The following is a 21,258-nucleotide window of genomic DNA, read 5'->3' as shown; positions in this document are numbered from 1 at the left end:
CTTCCGGATCCGGGAGTCGTGACAAGTGCCAGCCAGCCATGGATGCAGATGGGGCAGAAGACGTGGCGGCAGGGGCATCCCACACACCAGCTCCTGCGGAGGCCTGGGCTCGAATTCCTCCACGCAGTAGACGGCCGGCTCACTCGACATATCGGCACGCTGGGTCGCACTCCGGCTACAACGTGGCGCGGCCGGCGCTTTAAGAGCTAAATTGCCGAACCAGTCCCGTTCAGATGAACCCATTGTCCAGGTGCTGATGCATGAATTGGAGCTGCTAAACGCCGAGTTGTGGAGAGATCCGCGTATCCAATACTGCGATGCAGAGCGCAGCTTACGCGGCTCTCCGTCGCCGGCGTTCCGTGGTGAGGACGTGCTCCGGCGTTGGAGAGGCGCGCCCGGTCCTCGGTCGGCTTGGCCAGTTGCGGGTGCTGGAGTGCACCGTCCGTTGAAGACGCCCCGTCGAACCGAACATTCCATGACAGAGCTCAGAAACGTTCCGGCCTGAAGCAGCTCTTCGTCTTCTAACCTCGCAGCTTGCAGCACGAGGCACGAGACACACGTGCCGGGGCGTGCCATGTAGAAAAGCCGGCCGAAGAAGATGACGCTGGCTGCTAAAGTGCGTTTTCGAAAAATACCCGCATACTGGCGAATAACGTAGCACATCCCCTGGCGAAGGTAGGTTCCCGTAAGAGCCAGAGGAACACCAGAAGAGCCCCGTCATCACCGCCGCAACCTGTTAGCACTGGTAGCGCCGACGGTGCGAGCGCGCCCAAGAAACGCGCCGTCGCTCTCGCCCTGCTAGAACAGTAACCCGAGTTAGATTAAAGGTACGCTGTCGGGGGGCACTTAAAGAGAGCCTCCGCTTTCTCGGTGAGAATATGACCCACGTACAGTCAACTCTCAAGGCCCACGGTAATCGGTTGGGGACAGTCGAACATTATCTCGAAAACGTCGTAGCCTCTGCCATTGCCACTAATAAGCCGGTCTCGCCACAACACCCCAAGCCCAATACACCCCCACACGCGACCCCTTTCCAACCGTCGGGAGCCCGTGCCGACCCCCAGAAGCATCAAGATGGCCAGGCCAGATGAAGTGTTCCGTATCTGGCAGTCGAACTGCAGGAGTTTCACTACGCGAAAAATCCTCCCTGCAGCAATACCTACGCAGCCACGACACCGAACCCCACGCATTCCTCCTGCAAGAAATTCTCACGCGCACCACCACTTTCAGCGGTTACAAATGGTTACCCGGCCTCGCGGAAGGATGTGGTACCGCCACGATGGTCTTTAAAAAGCTCACCTGCCTCGCGCACGACTTCGGCACGTCCGAGGTGGACAACGTGATGACGGAGATTCTCCCAAGCGACGCTTCCCGACAAAGTGTGTACATCCTCAACGTGTACATCAGCCCCAGACAAAAGAATCAACGTTTCCGACGCCTATTCCTGAGAGCCATCCGTCTTGCAGGCTCAAACCCGCTCGGAGAGCTGGCGACTTTAACGCTGCGCATCGCACCTGGGATTACGTGTATGACACCCCCAAGGGTACTGCGCTGTGGCAGCATGCGAACGATCTGTATCTCACCCTAGTTACGGACAAGGCGTTCCCTAACCGCATCGGCACGTCCACGCACAGTGACACCACTCCGGATATCTGGTTCGTAAAGTACACAGCCGAAGCCCGCTGGTCCAATCTTGCGGAGGGTCTTGGCAGCGACCATGTAATACTGGCCTTGCGCTTCCTGACGATAGTGGGTAAGTGCAATTCGTACACGTGGGTCGACTGAGATCCCTTTCGCAAGGCTCGCGCCTCAAGACTCCCTCCGGACACTACCCCGAACCTCGAGACGTAGATGGCTCAGCTCAAGGCCGACTTCGGTAAGGCCACGAAAACATTCAGCACGGATATGCCAACCCAGAAGATGGACAGCCACCTCGCCCACTTGCTCGAGGCCGAACAGTCTCTACTAACACGATGGAAGAGCCAGCGTCTCAACTGCAGGCTCCGCAAACACATAGCAGAACTGAACAAGACCCATAACGGAACCCTGCAGCACCTTATCCAAACAGCAATGGGACGAGGTCTGTAACTCGGTCGACGGACAGGTCCGCAACGGGAAGACGTGGAACCTCCTCAAACACCCACTCGACTACAACAACACCCGCACGATCCAGCGCCACTCGTTCACCAAAGTCCTTCACCAGGCCTCAGGCAGCGCTTCGCCGGATCACGTCGTCAAGATCGTTGTGCGTGAGTACCTGCGGATACCCACAGGCCCGCTGGCCCTGCATCCCGATTTCACAGGTACCGACAACACCCTCCTCGACGCCGAATTTTCCGTCGAAGAGGTACGCCGGGCTTTCCACGAACTGAACGGCCGTTCCGCCCCGGGATCCGATGGCATAACCAGCGAGCTCCTGCAAAACTTAGACGTGTGGTGTCGGGGTGAGTCACCTGACGCCTAGAAACTCGCCCAGACGATCCTCATTCCAAAACCGGGCAAGGCGCCTGGCGTCGATAACCTTCGCCCCATCTCACTCACGTCGTGCGTGTAAGGTGGCCGAGCATGTCGTACTCACGAGTCGGCCTGTATCTCGAAGACCAAGACTGTTTCACGCACCACATGATTGGCTTCCGACCCGGGCTCTCGACGCAGGATACGATTCTTCTCCTGAAACACCAGAATATAGATGACGGGGCCACATGGGGCACCCGCGCCATACTCGGCCTCGACCTCGAGAACGCGTTCGACAACATCGAGCAGTCGGCAATACTTAAGGCGATCCCAGAACTGGGGTTCTGGCGCCGGTTCTATGAGTTCGTCCGCTCCTTCCTAACCCGTCGCAATGCAATGATCCGTGCCGGAGACCTCACGTCGGAAGAAGTCGAGCTCGGGCAGCATGGCCCCTCCTCCCCCCCCCCTCCCCGCAGGGCTCCGTCCTCTCACCGAAGTTGTTCAACCTGGTGATGATCGGACTCTCCAAACGTCTCTCGAAGAAATAAGGCCTCAACCATACGGTATACGCGGACGACATCACTATCTGGTGCTCCAAGGGGTCGGACGGCTTCATCGAATCCCGTCTGGAGCAGGCAGTCGAAACCGCCGAGTCATACCTCGACCACACAGGCCTCAAGTGCTCCTCCGCGAAATCGGAGCTGCTGTTGTAATGTCCACAACAACAAGGCAAAAGGCCTAAGGCGTGGAAACCCCCAACCGAGCGCAACATCACCGTCCGCACCAGAGACAGTCGCCCAATCACCAGGGTCGACTCCATCCCAGTACTGGGAATGATAATCGAGGCGAGCGCATCGAACATCCGAACGGTCCACAAACTGACGACAAAGGCGGACAACGCAATACGACTCGTACGCAGTGGCCAACCGTCATCACGGCCTCAAGAAGACAATCTGTTGCGCCTCGTACACGCGTTCGTCCTATATCCCTTTACCAACGTCGCAGCATTGCACAAGTTGAAACAATAGGAGCGTGGCAAGCTCAATACACTCATCTGAAAGGTAGTGAATCGGGCCCTCGGGCTCCCCATCACCACGCCGACGTATCGACTCCTCGAGCTCGGGGTGTACAATACGCTCGAAGAGATCGCTGAGGCTCAGGAGAGAGCGCAGATGATACGACTGGCGATGACCAAGACGGGCAGTCACATCTTGCGCGAGCTCGGCTACTTCCCACCGAACACCCAGGATCCACCGGAGTTTACGCCGGAGCCCATCGAGCTCCGTGACCTGATAACAATCGCACCCATTCCACGAAACGTACATCCAGAACATAATCGAGGCAGGCGCCTAGCCCGGGCAACCGCATTCCTCAAACGCACAAACAAGAGAGCGACGACGTCACTTTCGTGGACGCCGCCGCCTACCGATGCAACCGAGCCTTCGACGCGGTAGCGGTCTCGTCCTCGCAGCGGAACCTAAACGCCACCACGGTACTCACACGCAACGCCGAGGTGGCGGAGCAAGTGGCCATAGCTCTGGCAATGCTGGACGACCAGCGAAAGACAACATTCAGCGATTCGAGACCGGCCAACAACGCGTTCGCGAGAGGAGTCGTCTCCGACCAGGCGTTACGCGTCCTCCGCGGCGCTGATCCGAGCGCCCTCAAGCACCACACCGTCATCTGGTTTGCTGCCCACCTGGGTCGGATCCCGGGCGCCCCGCCCAACCTCAACGAGACAGCCCACGACGCTGCGCGCGCGCTTAGCGACCGTGCCGTCACCCCCGGGCAACCGCGTCTCGATGAGTTGGAGGCGAATACGGACGCCCCAGTAATGTACAACGAAACCACTTAACGCTTTTGCTCGGGACGAAGTCTCTTTTCGCCCCCGCACCCCAAACTAAATAGTCCGCAGGCGCTAACGCTACGCTTGTTACAAACACATACCTATCCCAACCCCGCCACGTTGCACATCATCTATGCGGACGTCTACCCCGACGATGCGTGCCCCTCGTGCGGGGTCACGGCGACACTCGCACACGTGCTCTGGTCGTGTAGAAGCGCTTCGCGCGATTCTACCTCCGACAAGTGGGAGAAGACCCTACGAAGCGCGCTCCTACAAGACCAGCAATGGGCCATCCAGCAGGCTCGCTCAGCGGCCGCCAGGTACTCCATGTCGGTCCCTGCGAGGGAGACGCCCACTGCGCGCTGACGTGCTTCCTGCAGGACTTTTATTAAAGTTTGCCCAATCCAAACCAAAGTAGCAGAAGCGCCACCTCGTGAATGCTGCGTTGTGTACCACCAACGGATTATTCTTGGCACATCAGGGTTCAAAATTAATGTACTGGATAGAAGAAGCCAGGAATGTTGACTACTATGCCAACTTTTTGTTTTGCTCACGAGGTGAAACTGAGAAATCCGTCTGGCTATCGACACCAACCGTCTGGGCGCCGTTGGCAGCACTTTTTTCTTTAGAAATATGTACACCTACGTGTCCGTCGAGTCAAACGCGCCTGTTTTGTCTCACTAATCAACGTCCTAGGCTGCAGACAATGAATCCGTCATTGATTACATCTTCCTCAAGCTTCGAAATACATATGCCCTTGGGTTCCATCAACGCCTTAGCAACAATCGCATGGCACGCCTTACACACAGTGGCCGACACTCGCGCAAAACCGAAGTCACGCACGTTGCCCGCCGGAAGCCTTACAACCCACGAACGACTGACTGATTTGCCCGGCAGGCTTCGTCTGCCAACGGGCAAATGTCACGAGGTCTCGTAACAAGGGGCGGAAGGAGCGCGAATGATAAAAGAAATTATGCAAATCACACGCATTGTGGGAATTGATGAAAGAGAAGCTTTCCGTCCTGGATGCTTTTTTTGACGATATTTAGTGGTGATGTTGACCGCTAAAGCTTAAGGGGCCCCTGAAACGGTTCGGACAAATGTTGTAGACGCGTAAGGTAAAGCTTAAGTATAACATTAGCACCACAATTTAAGTGAAGCGTTACGTATTAATGGAGCTGCAAGTGATTACAAGTTCCCCTCCTCCCTAGCCATGCTTTTCCTCCTCAACTCGTTCGCCAAGCGATCGGGGCTAAGCTCCGCCTTCACTGGTTCTGCGTCACGATGCGACGTCACATCGTCCACTTCCGATTGTTTTGGAGCCCGCCCCCGCCCGCGCGAAACCTCTCCTCTGGCCACTTGGCCGTCGACTCCAAGCGAGAGCTATCGCAGCAGCGTGCGTTGCGAGCATTCTGTCGCAGCGCCGAATGTGTCTGGTATTTCTATAAATAACCACACACTAGCTGAACATTTCGACGGAACGGTGGAGGCATAAACTCAAGCTGATGAAGCAAGTTTAGCGTAGACGTACGTGAGCTGCCTGACCGGTCTCCACGGTCCAGCCACCTGATGGCGCCGAGCTTAACCAGCCAAAGAAATAGCTAATATTGCTCTTACCAAGTGTAAAACATTTTAAACATTACCAAAAACAACGTGTGAACCATTACACTCCTGCGAAAAATTTACACCCGCAGCAAAGAAGAAAACATTTTGTTACTACTACTGTGTCTGGTTGAGCTCTATGCCACCAGGTGGCTGCACTATGCAGACCATTCACATTTGCGCTTCTGCTCGTCCCGTGAAATGACACGCAAGGGGACACGGCCAGGCCATGTTCCCTTGCGCTTGCGTTTACCCTAATACCGGACTCGCGAAACGCTATCGCGTTAGTAATCTTCCGGTGTAAAGTGACGGCCCTAATCGCGCAAATCCTGGCGCCGATCGGATAGCGGAACAGTGCGTTGGCGGGCTAGTTGGTGCGAATCTATGAATACTTTGTTTAGCGCAAATATTTAACTCTATTCAATGACAATGGCAAAGGTTTAACTTTCACACATGAGCTATCTAGGGACGGTAAATTCCAGTTTTTAGATTTGCAGCTATCCTTACAAACAGGCCACGCCTGTTGGTTGTACTCGCCACGTGCACGTAAGGAACTTTTACCTTACGCGTCTGCGCACTCAAAGACTGTGAAACGCGCCATTGCTCTGATGTGTTTAGAATCTTCCTTAATGAAATCTTTTCATCACTCTGCGAACATGAGTTTCATTGCACAGTTAAATAGGCTGCAGGCTGCTGGTTACCCAAGTGTGGTGGTGACGTCCGTCTCGGAGGTATTGCTTCAGAAACTGAAAGGGAAGCGGCACAAAAGTAACTGCATCACACAAAAGAAGAGGCCTGAAGTTGTGCCGTATTGCCACAGAGTGGCTCACAATCTAAAGAATGTCGCCACTAGATACAAAATTCCGGTAGTGTTTTCCGCTCCTCAGAAACTGTCATTGTTGTGCAGCCGCATTTCTAAAGCAAGTAAAAAACCTGATTGTGAAAAGAACCACGTGAAGTTTGTAGATTGCAGCGTCGGTGTGGTTTATAAGATTCCCTTATCATGTGGCAAAGTGTATGTAAGGCAGTCAGGCCGCTGTGTTAACGAGAGCCTTAGAGAACATGAGCGATCCATACCAACAGGCACAGGTTCCCATTTGGCTCAGCATTGTAAAACATGCAAGTGCAAACCCATGTTTCGAGATACCACGATTTTGAAAAAGAGCCGTGACACCACCGCCCGAGAGTTATCAGAAGCATTTTTCATTCAGTCATTGGGGTCACAGTGCATTAATGTGCCTTCCTTAACCTTGTACAGCGCTGAATTTGGTTTTTTGGATTCTGTCGCATGAGTGCGCTCTTGGGATCGGATGTTGGTGGCTCCACCGCATGGTGCTCACTGCGCATGTTCCTCTGATTTTAGCGGTCTATAAAGGAGTGACGTAATTAAAATGTCAGTTGAGAGTAGCGCCTTGTCCTGGTCGTCTTTCTTGTGCCTGTCGTTTTGCGCTAAACAAAGTATTCACGGATAGCGGAAGTCCGATGCGCTGCAGCCAGTCCGCTCGTCTACTGGCTTGTAGAGGGACAGAATGTCGCAGCTTGACATAGTGCCATGTGTAAGCACGGCATCACATTCGAGTTTCCCGATACCTTTAACCGGACGGAGGGCCACATTGGCACGGTGCTCATGGACCGGCATCTCTTCTGATTGAAATGCAGCTCCAAACAGCAGTGAATTACATGTATATATTGTTAGTGAGCATCCTACAAAAAGACGTACACCAGGCGGGACTCGAACCCGCAACCTCCGCTTTAGGAGAGCGATGCGCTATCCATTGCGCCACTGGTGCTCGCTGTAGGCTTTGCAATTTAGCTTCAATTCCAGCAACGCGTACTGCTAACGATGCCCGTAAGTTGCGCAAAGTAGTACTACAGGGCGTCAATAAAAATCATGATTCCTGTCGCACACCACGGAACCGCATTCGTCGGGAATGGTGCCACTATACTTAGGATTGCGACCTCTAAGTGTCCGTATCCAGGTGACAGTAATAAAAGTCGCGCGGCGCGATTTGGAAGGCAACGCCACCGTAGTGACCACGTTACATCACGTATGTGCGTAACAAAAGACCTGTGCGCGGGGGTGTAGGGCAATGGGGCATCTATGACATTTCTAAAAAGCGATGGCGTTGAAAAGCCTCGTCGGCAGTGAGTCATCGCGTTTTTAGGCGCCGGCCGCCGCGCGTCGTATGCACACCCCTCCAGGGCAACGCGGTGCAGGGCGACGCCCCGTGCCTGAAGTTGAATGCGGCTAAAGACAGCCGGGAGACCGAATTCCGGTCCGCGTTGACAAGATTACACGCGGCATTCATCGGACCGGAGCAATGCAGCGGCTTGCACACGGTCTTGCAGTTGCATTTGCGGTAGGAACAGGCCGGCGCTGCGGTCCCCACTATCGCGCTCCCGCGAGTCCCGCAGTTGATGGCTTACACTATAGTATGTTATCCTGCATATTTCACGGCTCGCGCAGGTTTTGGCAATATGAATCACGTTATTTTATCACACACGCCGGACAGCCGAAATCCGGAGCTCCGCCCACCGCCAAAGGGCATCGAATATTGTGACCGCCGCTTTCAACATGAGCTAGGGCCAATTTCGTTCTTTAAATAGTACAGTAAATCGTTAATCAACAGCGGCTGCCCATAATCGGTGGACTGGCGGAAGGTATTCTCCACGGCACTCAACGCGGCAGGTGCCGAGAAGCGGAAGCGAGGCTACAATTTTTCACCCCCATTTCGAAGTTCGAGACCGAAGAAACCATCGGCCACTCGGACCGCGCAGCGACATATCAATTAACTCATCATTTCCCGGAATTCCTTCGACCTCCTCGGCACCGCAGCCGCGAAATATACCCATTACCACGCGAGCCTGTTCCCATATACACCAGGGGCGTTTGTATATTTAAAAAAAATTATCTAGAGGAGCATCAGCGAAAAACCGCTGGACGCAAATTGCCGGGGCGAACTAACAGACGCATACAATGCATCACTCGAGGCACCACTCCCCTAGCTGCAGACATGATTCCTTTCCTTGAAAAGAAGCCTATCAACTCCACCATAGCAGACATTGTGAAAGCCAGTTCCGGCATGTCGAAAGACTACAGATACCACAACACCGTGGACCTCAAATTCACGCATGTTGAGGACGATGCGCGGCTGCGTCGCCGCAATGCAGCCAACGACGGCGCTACAGTTGTGGAGTTCTTCGAGCAGGCGCCGTGGAGGAACGGTTCCTCCGATGACCTGCGGCGTTCGGCGGAGCACAAACGGCGCGCGGATTCATCGGTGGATGCGTGTTCGATGGTTGAATCGAACCTGCAGCGCTCGCTTAGCGTGGACTCCGAGAAGTCGAACTGCGCCTTGTACAACTATTTCGCCATAAGTGGCTCCGATGGAAGCACGAGCGTTGCTTCATCGGCCTCGCACGGTACGGACGCCGACTACTTAGAGCGTTACTGCGACATGCTCAGCAGCACAGTGACTCTGCGCACACCTTCTGCCTCACTCCAGAAGGAGTTGATCCATACGGTGGAGTCCGCCTGGAAGACCGCCGCGCCAAAGTGCGAGGTGACTCCCACCTTCCCAAACAAGGGCAAGAACGTATTTCTCAAAATCCTTGCGACTCAGCTGGTGTCTGGTACCATCATCGGTCGCGGCGGGAAAGGCTTGAACTGGCTGAGGCGTAAAAGCAAGATCGACGACGTACTGTAGTCGATACCATGTTTTTGGAGGGCACCACGTCTGCCGTGGTTAAGGCCACGTGCATTATAGCAGCCCTGATGCTTTCGAAGTATGCTGCGCAGCACTCTGCGACTGTGACCCAGACTGACCGAATGTTGCTTTTGGTCGTGCTTCCGCTCTTCGCGAAAACCGCGATGGAGCGCACTCGCTACACCTCCGATGCCGATGTCATTTCAATCACGCTCTTTGAGAGCAGCGCGGAGCACAAGGAGATCGTCGCTGTAATAAACGGTGTCAAGTCCAAGGTCAAGCCGCTGGTGGGCGCCATCGCCAACTCCATTTCTGAAACGATCGATCTGCAGGACTACTACCACGTCGCATACTCCGGTCCTGAAGGCTTCAACACTAAGATGCCGCCCAAGAACACGGTGGCACAGCGCGGCGCGGTGAGAGAGACCGGTGAGTCTCTGGAAGAAGGTGAGCTCGTCTCCAAGCACAGCGACGACAATCCCGAGACTTGCGTGGACATTTCCGATTCGGCTAAAATGCTGCGTCCGAACACCGATTCCGAGACCCAGACAGAGGTCTGCTCCCTCGACCTGAACGAAACAGTACAGACGCTCGAGGATGTGGTCTACGAGACCTCGCATGACAACTAGATTCAGCTTAACATGGCTACCGCAGCCGTTGTCTCCGAGAGCAATCCTGCAATCAACAGTCGCCCAGTCAACTTCAACATCCTCGTCCCCGCGGCCAAGGCGGCAGACGCCACGTCTACCACAAGCGCCTCCAAGTGCCTCGTCACTACTGCACCCGTGGACGACCCGAACGCGCTTGTTTTCAGCCTCAGCGGTTCGTTCGAGGAGACTGTGGCCGTCGTTTCCCTCATCATGTCAGTCATGTAAAATCATGGCTATCTATAACTTGTACTATTTTAGCCCAAATACCTTTTCCTGTCAACCTATCCAAGGAGTGGTTGCGAATACGCGCCGAATCCGTGGTTGAAGATCCCGGATATTTGCTGCAGTTGTATTCAGCACCTGCGCAAGCCATTCGTCGGGCAGCGGATACCGCCGACAAGCGCAAAACCGTTCACATCACGTTGTGCTACTGGCCACGACCGCTGATCAAGTGACGATCCGTGCCCTTATAATCTAACCGGCGTTATTTCAATAGCAGTTGTATCTTCACCTGATTCATGCTGGCGAGTTTCTTTGATCGTCTTTGGGTCGCGCGTCGACGTCGCCACGTAGCGTTGAAGACACGCATTGGAGCCCCCGAGAGCGCCGTCGCAGATGGATACGGCACCGCGCAGGCAGCCGTCGTTATGAAGACAACGCAATGCAGCGCACCGCTAACCGTCAAATGCAGCAACCATTAACCACCATAGGTTAGCCCATAGGGCCCCAAATCAACGAACGGCTTGGGGCGCAGCCTCAACAACCCCTTCCAGCTCGGGCCTCGTGCAACTCCCTCTTAACAACACTGCATCATTAAGTTTCCTACCATTGGTCGGGGCTACCAACGCCTAGGGCACGGAATGCGGAACTCAAGACCGCCAAACATACAATTATTACAGTCAGCACGTACAATAACCGCCGCGGTATGCACCCACAGCAAGGGCTGGGGACCTGCTACGTACCACAACGTCATGAAAGCGCGAGCATGACAACGGTGCCGCCGCTGAAACAAATTGCGAAAGATTGATGCCAGCTGTTCAGGCTTCCTCCTCGAGGGCGGCCTTGGTCGCGGGTTCCTAGACTGTTCGGCGAGAACGGCGGACGGCGGACGGCGGTGCGGACGCTCCTGTGGTCGAGGCTTCAGCGACTTCGTTCGTAGCTAAGTACCTTTTTATCTTTATTAGCTAGTGTTTTGAAGTATTTTCTGTTGCATGGAGTAGGGGCGCAAATTTTGAATTCTTGGTAAGAGTAGCAAACGCACCGGCTTTGTCTAGGTCTGGCGGCTCCCCCGTTAGGCCTAGTTGGTAGGAGGGACCTATTGATAGGCTTCGTTAATTATTTCAGCTAGCTCCTCAGATTCTTGCATGGGGTAGGGAGTGACAATTCTTTATTTTAGTTTGGGATAGCGGTCGAGGTCGGCGTTGCTTGAGTGATTTGGCGAAGTTCCTCGTTGGGCCTCGGGACGTAGGCCTAGCGATGAAATCGAAGAACGCGAAGGCCGCGGGGGACGGGGAGCAAGTGCAGTGCGACGAGTGCCTGCGATGGTGCTTCCTCGACGAAACTAAGTTCCAGAATTTAGCAGACGCGGAGGGGTCTAGCTTCACGTGCAGGTCGTGCGAGGGCGTCAGGGAAGCCGTCCAAAAACTGGAAGGGAATTGGGCGGCTAAGTTCGACGAGCTTAAGGCAGAACTGAGGGAGGAACAGGAGAAGCGGGTAGCACTGCAGGCGAAAGTTGACAATTTCGTCAAGGCGGAGGCGGCCCAGGCCGCGCAGTTAGTAAGGACCGTGGCCGAGCTTGAGGCAGAAAAAGAAAGGAGCGCCGAACTGGAAAGGCGGCTCGACGCGCTGGAGACGCGGGCAGCGGAGAAGGTCGGGTCAGGACAACAAAGTGTTGGCAAAAACTCAGAAAGTAGGGTAGACCCTACAGGCGAAGTGGGAGGCAGGGAGCCAAAGCAAGCTGTCGTCAGCTCGCCGCCGGTGAAACGGCGTAGTTATAGTGAAGCTGCACAACGCGCCCCGAGTGAGGCGACGCTGCAGCCACAGGGGCGCCAGCGGGCGCAAAGGGAGGGGCAGCAGGCACAGGCTGCAGTCGAACGGTTTGCACGTAGAAGGGTCCTGGTGATAGGGGACTCCAATGTGGGGAGGGCCGAACAGGGCGTGATGGCGAGAGTGAAGGCGGACGGCCGAGTACAGGTGGAGGTGCAAGCGGGCAAGAGTATGGCGGAAGCAATGACCAAGGCGCGGGATGTAATTGGGGTCAGCACGGAGAGCGACAGCTTGGTCATTATGCATTCTGGGCTCAATGACGTGCTTAAGGGGAGAAGCCAGGACCTTGAGAGGCACATTGAGACTGGGCTGAGTAAGCTTAGAGAGGCCTCCGGGAGGGTGCATGTGACCATATGCACTATCCCAGAGGTCCAGGGCCAGGCTTACCAGGTAGAAAGGAGGGTGGTTGAGGCCAATCGGGTCATTAGGAGTCTGAGCGGACGACTCGGGCACAGCGTGATGGAGGTCAACAGGGACGTGTACGGAACCGGCTTCCGACCTTTTGTGCAGGATGGTATTCACTACAGTGGTGCCACTGGCAAAAGGATAGGGGGCAGGATGGGTCGCCAGGCAACAGCTTTTTTAGGGGGACCCAGAGCCCTGAAAGAAGCAGTGTAGGCGTGGACGATTCGAGGCAGGAGCCACAAACAGGCGAACATCGGTACTGTAGGAGAGGTGACAGGAATAAGCGCAAGAGCCAAATTAAGTCAGACATAGGGTTCATTAACATGCAAGGTGGCAGAAATAGGCTAAAATGGGAGGAAATCGAAGAACAACTAAGGCAGGAGAACTTAATGGTTTATGGGTTTGTAGAGACACATCTTAGGGACATGGAGCAACCGCCCTGTAACCCTGATTATGCATGGGAATACTGCAACAGAGTGCAGGGTAGCAGAAAGGGTGGGGGAATTGGAGCATTCATTCATAAAAATACAAATTGGCAAAGGGTCAAACAGGAATGCAAGGAGCATTTATGGCTAGAAGGAAAAGTAGCAGGGGCGAAAACACTTCTAGGCTTTGTATACCTTTGGACAGGATCAAATGCTAAAGAGGAAAACAAAAAAATGTTGGACTGTATAGCAGCGGACATCAATGAGCTAGGAAAAGGATGTGAAGTAATTGTATTAGGAGACATGAATGCGCATGTTGAAGATATGGATGGGTACACAGATTCCACAGGTAACATGCTGCTGGATATGTGTGAGAGGCTTAACTTAGTTGTCTGTAACTCTACTGAAAAGTGTGACGGGATCATAACATGGGAGGTACGGGGTCGACACTCGACAATAGATTATGCGTTGATGTCACATAGGATGTACGATAGATTAGGAGCCATGATTATAGATGAACAGGGCTCCAGAAGTATAGGTAGCGACCACAAACGTATCAAGTTCAGTTTTAAGAGGGAAACTAAAGCACGAACGAGGCGCGAGGAAACGCCAGATGTGATTTTTTACTCAGAAGACGAAGTGGAAATAGCGGCCAAACAAATTGATGAGGAAATATCAGAGAGTACTGAAACTGATTGGACTTACCCAAAGTTAATGAGACTATTTTAGCGTGAGCTAGGTAAGGCGCGAGTCAGGAAAACAAGGCAAGGGATAAGAAAACTCAAGAGCTGGTGGGATGAAGAGGTTAAGAAGGCCATAAAGAAACGTCAGGAAGCCTCCAGGGAACACAGGTATTCCAAAAGTAAGGGAGAACCTGAAGCACAAGTAGAGAGGAAATGGGTAAACTACATAAAATGCAAAAGGGAAGCATCTTATTTGATCAACGAGAAAATCAAGACAAAAGGGTCCCAATGGCTGTCAAAAATAAGCAATAAAAAAGATAAACAGGCAGCTAGAAAATTCTGGCAACATCTGAACTCCTTGGGTAATAGGACAAGCCTAGAGCAGAGGTATATAGTAACAGCTCAAGGTACTCTGTTAGAAGGAGAGGCGGCAATGGAGCATATAGGAACCATGATGAGGGAAAAATTCACAAAACAGACAAATGGTACATGCAGTACGTCGGAGAGGGATAGCCCGGTCAACCCACTGCTTTCGCTTGGACAAAAAGAGTGGGAAAGGGCGGAGAAGAGGGTACCAAGTAGCACATCGGCAGGCCCCGATGGTATTCCAATTATGCTAATAAAGAAATTGGGCCCGAAATCTAAGAAAGCATTGAGGGAGGTGGTGAGCAAAATGCTAGTGGATGGTAAAGTACCTGACGAATGGAGGCTAAGTAGGATGAGAATGATATAAAAGGGAAAGGGGGACAAAGCTGACATAAATAACTACCGGCCTATAACAGTGACGTCAGTGGTTTACAGGGTGGTTATGCAGATTATAAAGGACAGACTGCAGGCATGGGTAGAGAACGAGGGGGTACTTGGAGAGCTACAAAATGGGTTCCGGAAGCATAGGAGGCTAGAAGACAATCTGTTCTCGCTAACACAGTGCTTTGAAATAGCTGAAAAGGAACACAGACCCCTATGGCTGGCTTTTTTGGACATCAAGGGAGCCTATGACAGGGTACTTCAAGAGAGCTTGTGGGGAATTCTGGAAACTTTAGGAGTGCAAGATGGAGTAACCAATTTCTTAAAAGATATCTATAAAGGTAACCGGGTGATTATACAATGGAAAAAGCAGGTTTCGGAGCCTGTGATGATTCGGCGGGGACTTGGGCAGGGGTGCCCATTGTCACCTCTGATGTTTATGCTGTACCTACAAGGTTTAGAGGCCAAAATACAGCAAAGCGGACTCGGCTTCAACCTATCATTTCTCAAGCAAGGAAAATTGATTGAACAGTCATTACCAGGACTGATGTACGCGGATGATATTGTATTAATGGCTGACAATGCAGAAGATCTGCAGGAATTAAGGGACATATGTGGTGCAGAAGGAGACAGGTTAGGCTTGAAGTTTAGCAAAGAAAAATCAGCAGTCATGATTTTTAATGATAACAGTTGCGGCGAGCATCAGATACAAGAGGCCACGCTGGAGATAGTCGATGAGAACAAGTATCTTGGGGTGTGGATAAATAATAGAATTGAGTATCTGACAGAGTACGAAAAATATCTAACGACTAAAGGTAACAGAAGTGCAGCGATTATGAAGAGTAGGGCACTGTGGAACTACAATAGGTACGAGGTAGTACGAGGGATATGGAAGGGGGTAATGGTATCAGGCCTGACTTTTGCCAATGCAGTTCTATGTATTAGAACAGAGACCCGGCAACAGTTGGAAATTAGGCAACGTGGTGTGGGTAGGCTCGCTCTGGGAGCACATGGCAAGACACCAAATCTTGGAGTGCAGGGGGATCTGGGATGGTCTTCTTTCGAGGGCAGAGAGGCTAGTAGCAGGATAGCATTTGAGGAGCGATTGAGAAAAATGGGGGAAATTCGGTGGGCTAGCAAGGTTTTCAGTCACTTATACACGAGGAATGTTGACACGAGGTGGAGGAAGCGAACTAGAAAACTGACAAGCAAATACTTGGGCAGTAGCGGGGGAACAAGTAAGGAATCATCTTTCAAGAAAAAGGTTAAGGAGGCAGAGAGGGGTATGTGGAGTACAGAGATGCAAACCAAATCGGCATTGGAGACATACAGGACGTTTAAGCAAGAAATAGCCAAAGAAAATATTTACGATAACTCTAAGGGAAGCTCATTGTTGTTCGAAGCCAGGACAGGTGTACTGAGGACTAAAACGTACCGAGCCAGATACCAGGAGATAGATTTGGTGTGCGAGGCGTGTAGAGAGGAGGAGGAAACGGCGGAACACCTGATACTTGCTTGTAAACAACTTCACCCTGCAGTTGAATCTAACGGGGAACTATTCAAGGCCTTGGGTTTTAAAGACAGTGAAAGTAGAATAGACTTTGAACAGGTAGAAATAACTAAACGGAGGCTATCTGATTGGTGGACAATATCAACGCAAAAGTAAAGGAGTAAATACATAGGTATGCATGCATATAGAACCATTAAAGGCTAGGTGGCGCGCGCCGCCGCCGCCCGATTCAAAGGGTTGAGCCACAACCATCCATCCATCCATCCATCCTTCGAGTGGGTGGCGGGGAACACCTTGGGCGGCAGGTAGAGGTAGGTGCGCAGGTACTCTACGCCCTGGTCGGTAAGGACGAAGTATAGGTACTGCCAGTTGAAGCGCTCGACGACGTAGTAGCGCGACTTCAGCGACTTCATAACGTGCAGGTTGGGGACGTTGATGTGCGTATACATAGGAATCTTCGAGCTCTTTTTGCAGACCACCATTCCCTCTGCGTAACCATGAGGCTACTGCACCAAATCCGCCGTGGCAACGGCATGTGGTGGCGCCAACTACCGTCAATGAGGTACCATAGAGAAAGAAATGAGGTACTGGTAGATTAGAACGCGGTTCTCGCGCTGGGTGAAGCTGTTCCAGCCACCGTATTGGTGTCTGTCCTGGGCCGCGTTATCGCCGAGAGCGTGGCCGCCTACCGATGTTTGAAGGTCCGATGTGGAAAAGACAAAGTACCCGCCGATTGTGGTAAATTTCGCGATGAATCTTGCGGGCAGAACCGCGCGCCGATTGCCGCTCATGGGGTGGGCGCGGTCGTCGAGGGGGGTCGTCGCGGTCGGCCAGCGCCGCCATAGAACGAGCTACTTCTGAGCGCAGCGGGTGTAAATCACCCGCCGTGAGAGCGCTCATCGCACACCTGTAAAGCGGCGGGCGCGCCTGCTAACCGCTAAGATCCGCGGTCGGACACAAGACTACGCCCCGCAGCGTCCCCTGCAAGCCTCCACTATGTGCAGTAATCAAGCGTATTGGTGCAGCTCAGTGCAGAATCCAACTGTAGTTGTCAGTTGTACGCGCCAATCTAGGGAGACGCGGCTTCACATGCCTCTCCAGGACCTTCTATCTGCGCGCTAGCGACATTCTGGCCTCAAACGTCGAACTTGAGAGCGGCGGCTATATAGTCCGCTAAGCCGGTGTACGTTTGATCGTCAGGCTTCGTGTACGCGCGTTTGGCAGGCATCGTGGATGCAGGTTCCTCGCCGTAAGGCGGCGCAACACAGGAGGATGGATTCGCGTCGCCGGCGCTCGATCACGACGCGCTAATCCACGCGAAGAACCAGGATGCCGCAATCAACGACGGCGAGACCCCGAAACCGCTGGCAGATTTGTATACGGCCCACCCATCGGCCTCTCGACAGTGGACGTCAACCGTCGCATCATCGCCCTGCTCACGCTACGTTGAATTAAGCACACACAAGCGGATAGTGGCGCGTTGGGCAACATGCATGCCGTCGCATGAAACGGCAGCAGAAGGTGACAGACGGCACAGAGATACGCAGCTAGGTTGGCGGTACGGTGCATTTTACAAAGAACCGGCGCAACGCTTAAATAGCCAAGGCGCATATATATATATATATATATATATATATATATATATATATATATATATATATATATATATATATGGACACACAGCCGATGCTGCTCTGGTGCCGTTTATTCACCCGCTAACTGTTCTAGAGTGACTCATACCCAAAGCGCCTAAGCTGCTATGTCAGCACCTGCCACCGCAACCGATACCCGCATGGGCTGCACAACCCACAGTGTAAACATGTGCGACTCCATTTGTGACATCGCATCAATGATCTCGTGCTCAATTTTCTGCCTATGCGATGCGAAACCGCAGGACCTTGCAGACTCCTTGAATGCACCATCCATCTATGTCAGCGAGTGTAACGCGACGTTCAGGAATCGCTTCAGAAGCATGAAAACCATGCAAACGTTCGATCATATCTCGAACCCCTCCTCAGAAAGGACCTGTGTGTTGGCGCGATCACGCTTGTCGGCGCGATCACGCTTGTCGGCATACTCACCCTTGTCGTGGCCCAAAAGGATCATGCCAGGGTCCCATGTGTCATTTATCTCCCGCTCCTTGCTGTATGGCTGGCGCTCAACGCATTCGTCAAAATGATCATGAAACGGATACGCAACTCGCGCCTCTCGGAAATGTTAAGGACATACTCAACTCCTTCAGAACTGACATCGGTGCCTCCGTGCACATCAAATTAGAGCAGAAGAGGTTCTAATTCGGCCAGCCCAACTCGGTGCTCATACCCGTCTACCGAAACGAGAGTGGAAGCAGCTACCCACTAACGTACTGGTCTCTAGCGACTTATTCAAGATGAAAACGGGAGAGGTATTCCTCTGTACTCAGCTGTGATACCGAGGGTAAAGTCGCACTTGGAGACGAGATATTCAAGTTCGGAAGCTTTTGCGCAAGCGTAGGGGAACCGAAACCGAACGTGGAGATTATAGACTGAACATTCGTTGCTCAGAGCGATGCGATGCCTCCCCAACTTAAGGCCTTCTTTGACTGCAAGATGTACGGCAATCCGTTAACCGTGACAGCGAACGCAACGTCTTCGAGCCACTCTTCGAAACTAACGCAGAAATGTGCAAAAACTTGGTATGGGACCTGACCGACAGCACCCACTTCTCCAAATTGCACGTTAACAATGTCGAAATATCAATCTACCTCATACTCACCGCAGTCGTCGCACTCGCACACGGGTGGTCAAACGGGACCAGCGAGTGGAAGAGCTCACTGTTCGTTGTCTCCATGTTCCTCATTTGTTTCGTGTTGCCAGGTTTTGAACCGCTTGTACAACTAGCAGATATCCGGGGCAACGTCAAACCAACTGGCACAACGAAAAGAGGCTCACCATTGATATTTGCCCACAACTATTAAGATCAAGCTCATCCACATTTATCGGCGACTCAAAGGCCGGATCAGTTGACAGTGATATGGACGCCAACCCGATACCGCTGGTCAACCATCTCAAGGAACTTAGTAAGGTGCTCACGCGTGGCTTAGATAGTGCTGGTAGTCTGATAGTGCCGATAGGTCTGCTACAGGTAATCTCATCGGTCACGCTACTATGCTTTGTAGACGACGTTGGGCTACTCACAGAGGGATGTGCAACGCTACAGGAAATCGCAATTATCAAGGGAAATGATATTGAACATGCCGCCCCAATCAGGTTGGCAGGGGCTTCACCTGCGGAAAATGTGAATGGAACAAACCCTTTCCGGTGAAAGCAATCAATAGTAAGTGATGATGCAACTGATGCCAACGTCAAAGAAGAAGAAAGCTACCGAGAAGCCACCACCTGTGGAATAGCAAGCACAGGTTCAAAATACAAAATGTGGCAACTGCGAGGAAAATATTAGAGCTGACAGAGCCAGGTCGATCTTGGCTGGAGTATTCTTGTGAAAAGAACCCATTTATTCAGTGGCTTTCAGTGTGCTCTCATGGGTGACAATTCTTATATTGGTGCCGTTCAAGCTGGCCTTACCTCAGACCTAAACTTGGGGCTTTACTCGAGGATTGAGGCCAGCCAATGAAATAAGAAAACTCGGGCGATATTTCGCAGTCAGTCAGTAAGCATAGATCTTACGTAGGATGTAGCTGTATGCTGGAACTGAACAGCAGCGGTGAGAGCCAACGGCTGTTCAACAGTGCCACAATGAAGTTCCAGAAATGGCCGGACCATCTATATTCTCTTTATTTGTGATATCACAGAAGAAGTTTGCAGCAGAAGTAACTGCAGCTTGTTGGCGTTGCAAAGCGGGATTTCAATGCCCTAGTAATTTGGCTTGTGTGCATCAATGACTTGGCAACTTTCCATGTCTTGGTTAGACTGCCTCTCATAATTTGCATGAATGCGACGAAGAAAAGCCTGTGCCAGAAGCCAATGATTCCCGTTTGCATCTGGCTGAGTTTCGTTTACGGCGAAACTGCTGTTGCACATAGAGCCGACCTATAAAAAACCACAAATAAGTGATTTATCCGTGTTGTTTCCGCTTTTTAGTAATACGTAGCAGATAGGTAGGAGACAGCATTTTAACCAACACCTAAGATGCAATTAAAGCATTGTTTAAACCACAAATTCAATATAGTGTCGCATACCATTTGCCGATAACATTCAGGTGGCCATTGGCGGAAATTCGCAGTCATAAAAAGGTCAAGCACACACCTATGCATGACAAGAACGAAGCCAGGGCAGTGAATATCGGGGTATCCAAGCCCCTCTTGGAAAATATTATTGTGAATTACCTGAATTATTCTGAATTCTGGATTATCATCTCAATTACGTTAAGCTTAACCTTCAGAGCCTGATATCAAGAAAAACTAAGGGCGCTTGCGATACACACATTCCACATTCTGCACACCGCATGCATTATTTTTTAAAGAAAAATACCAGTGGGCGAGTAAAAAATAAGAACGCTAATAAATCTGTGTGAGGAAGGAAGCATGGCACCCAAAAAAAACCACGACAGGAACTGACTCCAAAACAAACAACCACAGCATACCTGAAAACTCATATCGGTTCAGTTTACGTATTCTTTTGTCTCTCTTTGTTCGTTTGTATGTCTGAAAACACCATTTCAGTTGCACGGAGAATATATTTTATGACATGTTTGCTGAATTGCTCATTCTGTTATCCTGCTTTATTTTCTTTTTTTTCTCCCTATATATGTGATGCTAGCCCCTTCTCTCTCTAATGCATTGTATGTATGACCTGAGGGTACAATAAATAAATAAATAAATATAGTCTTCCTATTTGAACCAGAACAACTCAGCAGAGCAAATACTACCAACAAATGGTAGTAACATGGCGAGGTTGCTTGGTGGCTATGATGTTGGGTTCTAAGCATGAAGTCATGGGATCGAATCCCGGCATTGGCGGCCGCAATTCGATGGCAACGCCATGCGAGAACACACGTGCACTTAGATTGAGGTGCACGTTAAAGAACCCCAGGTGGTCCAAATTATTTCGGATCCCCCCCACCCCACTACGGCGTGCCTCAAAATCAAATGATGTGTTTGGCACATAAAACCCCTTATTTTACAATTAACTGGTAGCCTAAAAGGTGTCTAGTGTGTACTAAGCAAAAAGAAGCAATAGATTAGA

The 21,258-nt window shown here is 51.9% G+C and overlaps 1 protein-coding gene and 1 non-coding gene across 2 annotated transcripts in view; one reads left to right on the top strand and one right to left on the bottom strand.

The window, feature by feature from the left end:
* Nucleotides 1-21,258, top strand: part of LOC142575029 (uncharacterized) — a 129,356-nt gene that overhangs the window by 18,869 nt on the left and 89,229 nt on the right. The window lies entirely within an intron of this gene.
* TRNAR-CCU (transfer RNA arginine (anticodon CCU)) lies at nucleotides 7,620-7,692 on the bottom strand. Its single transcript has one exon. It is a non-coding gene; the product is annotated as a tRNA-Arg (tRNA).

This window comes from Dermacentor variabilis, chromosome 1, assembly GCF_050947875.1.
Source record: "Dermacentor variabilis isolate Ectoservices chromosome 1, ASM5094787v1, whole genome shotgun sequence".
Classification (NCBI taxonomy): Eukaryota; Metazoa; Arthropoda; class Arachnida; order Ixodida; family Ixodidae; genus Dermacentor; species Dermacentor variabilis.
The sequence above is the reverse complement of the archived record's forward strand: the minus strand, read 5'-3'. Positions and strand labels throughout refer to the sequence as shown.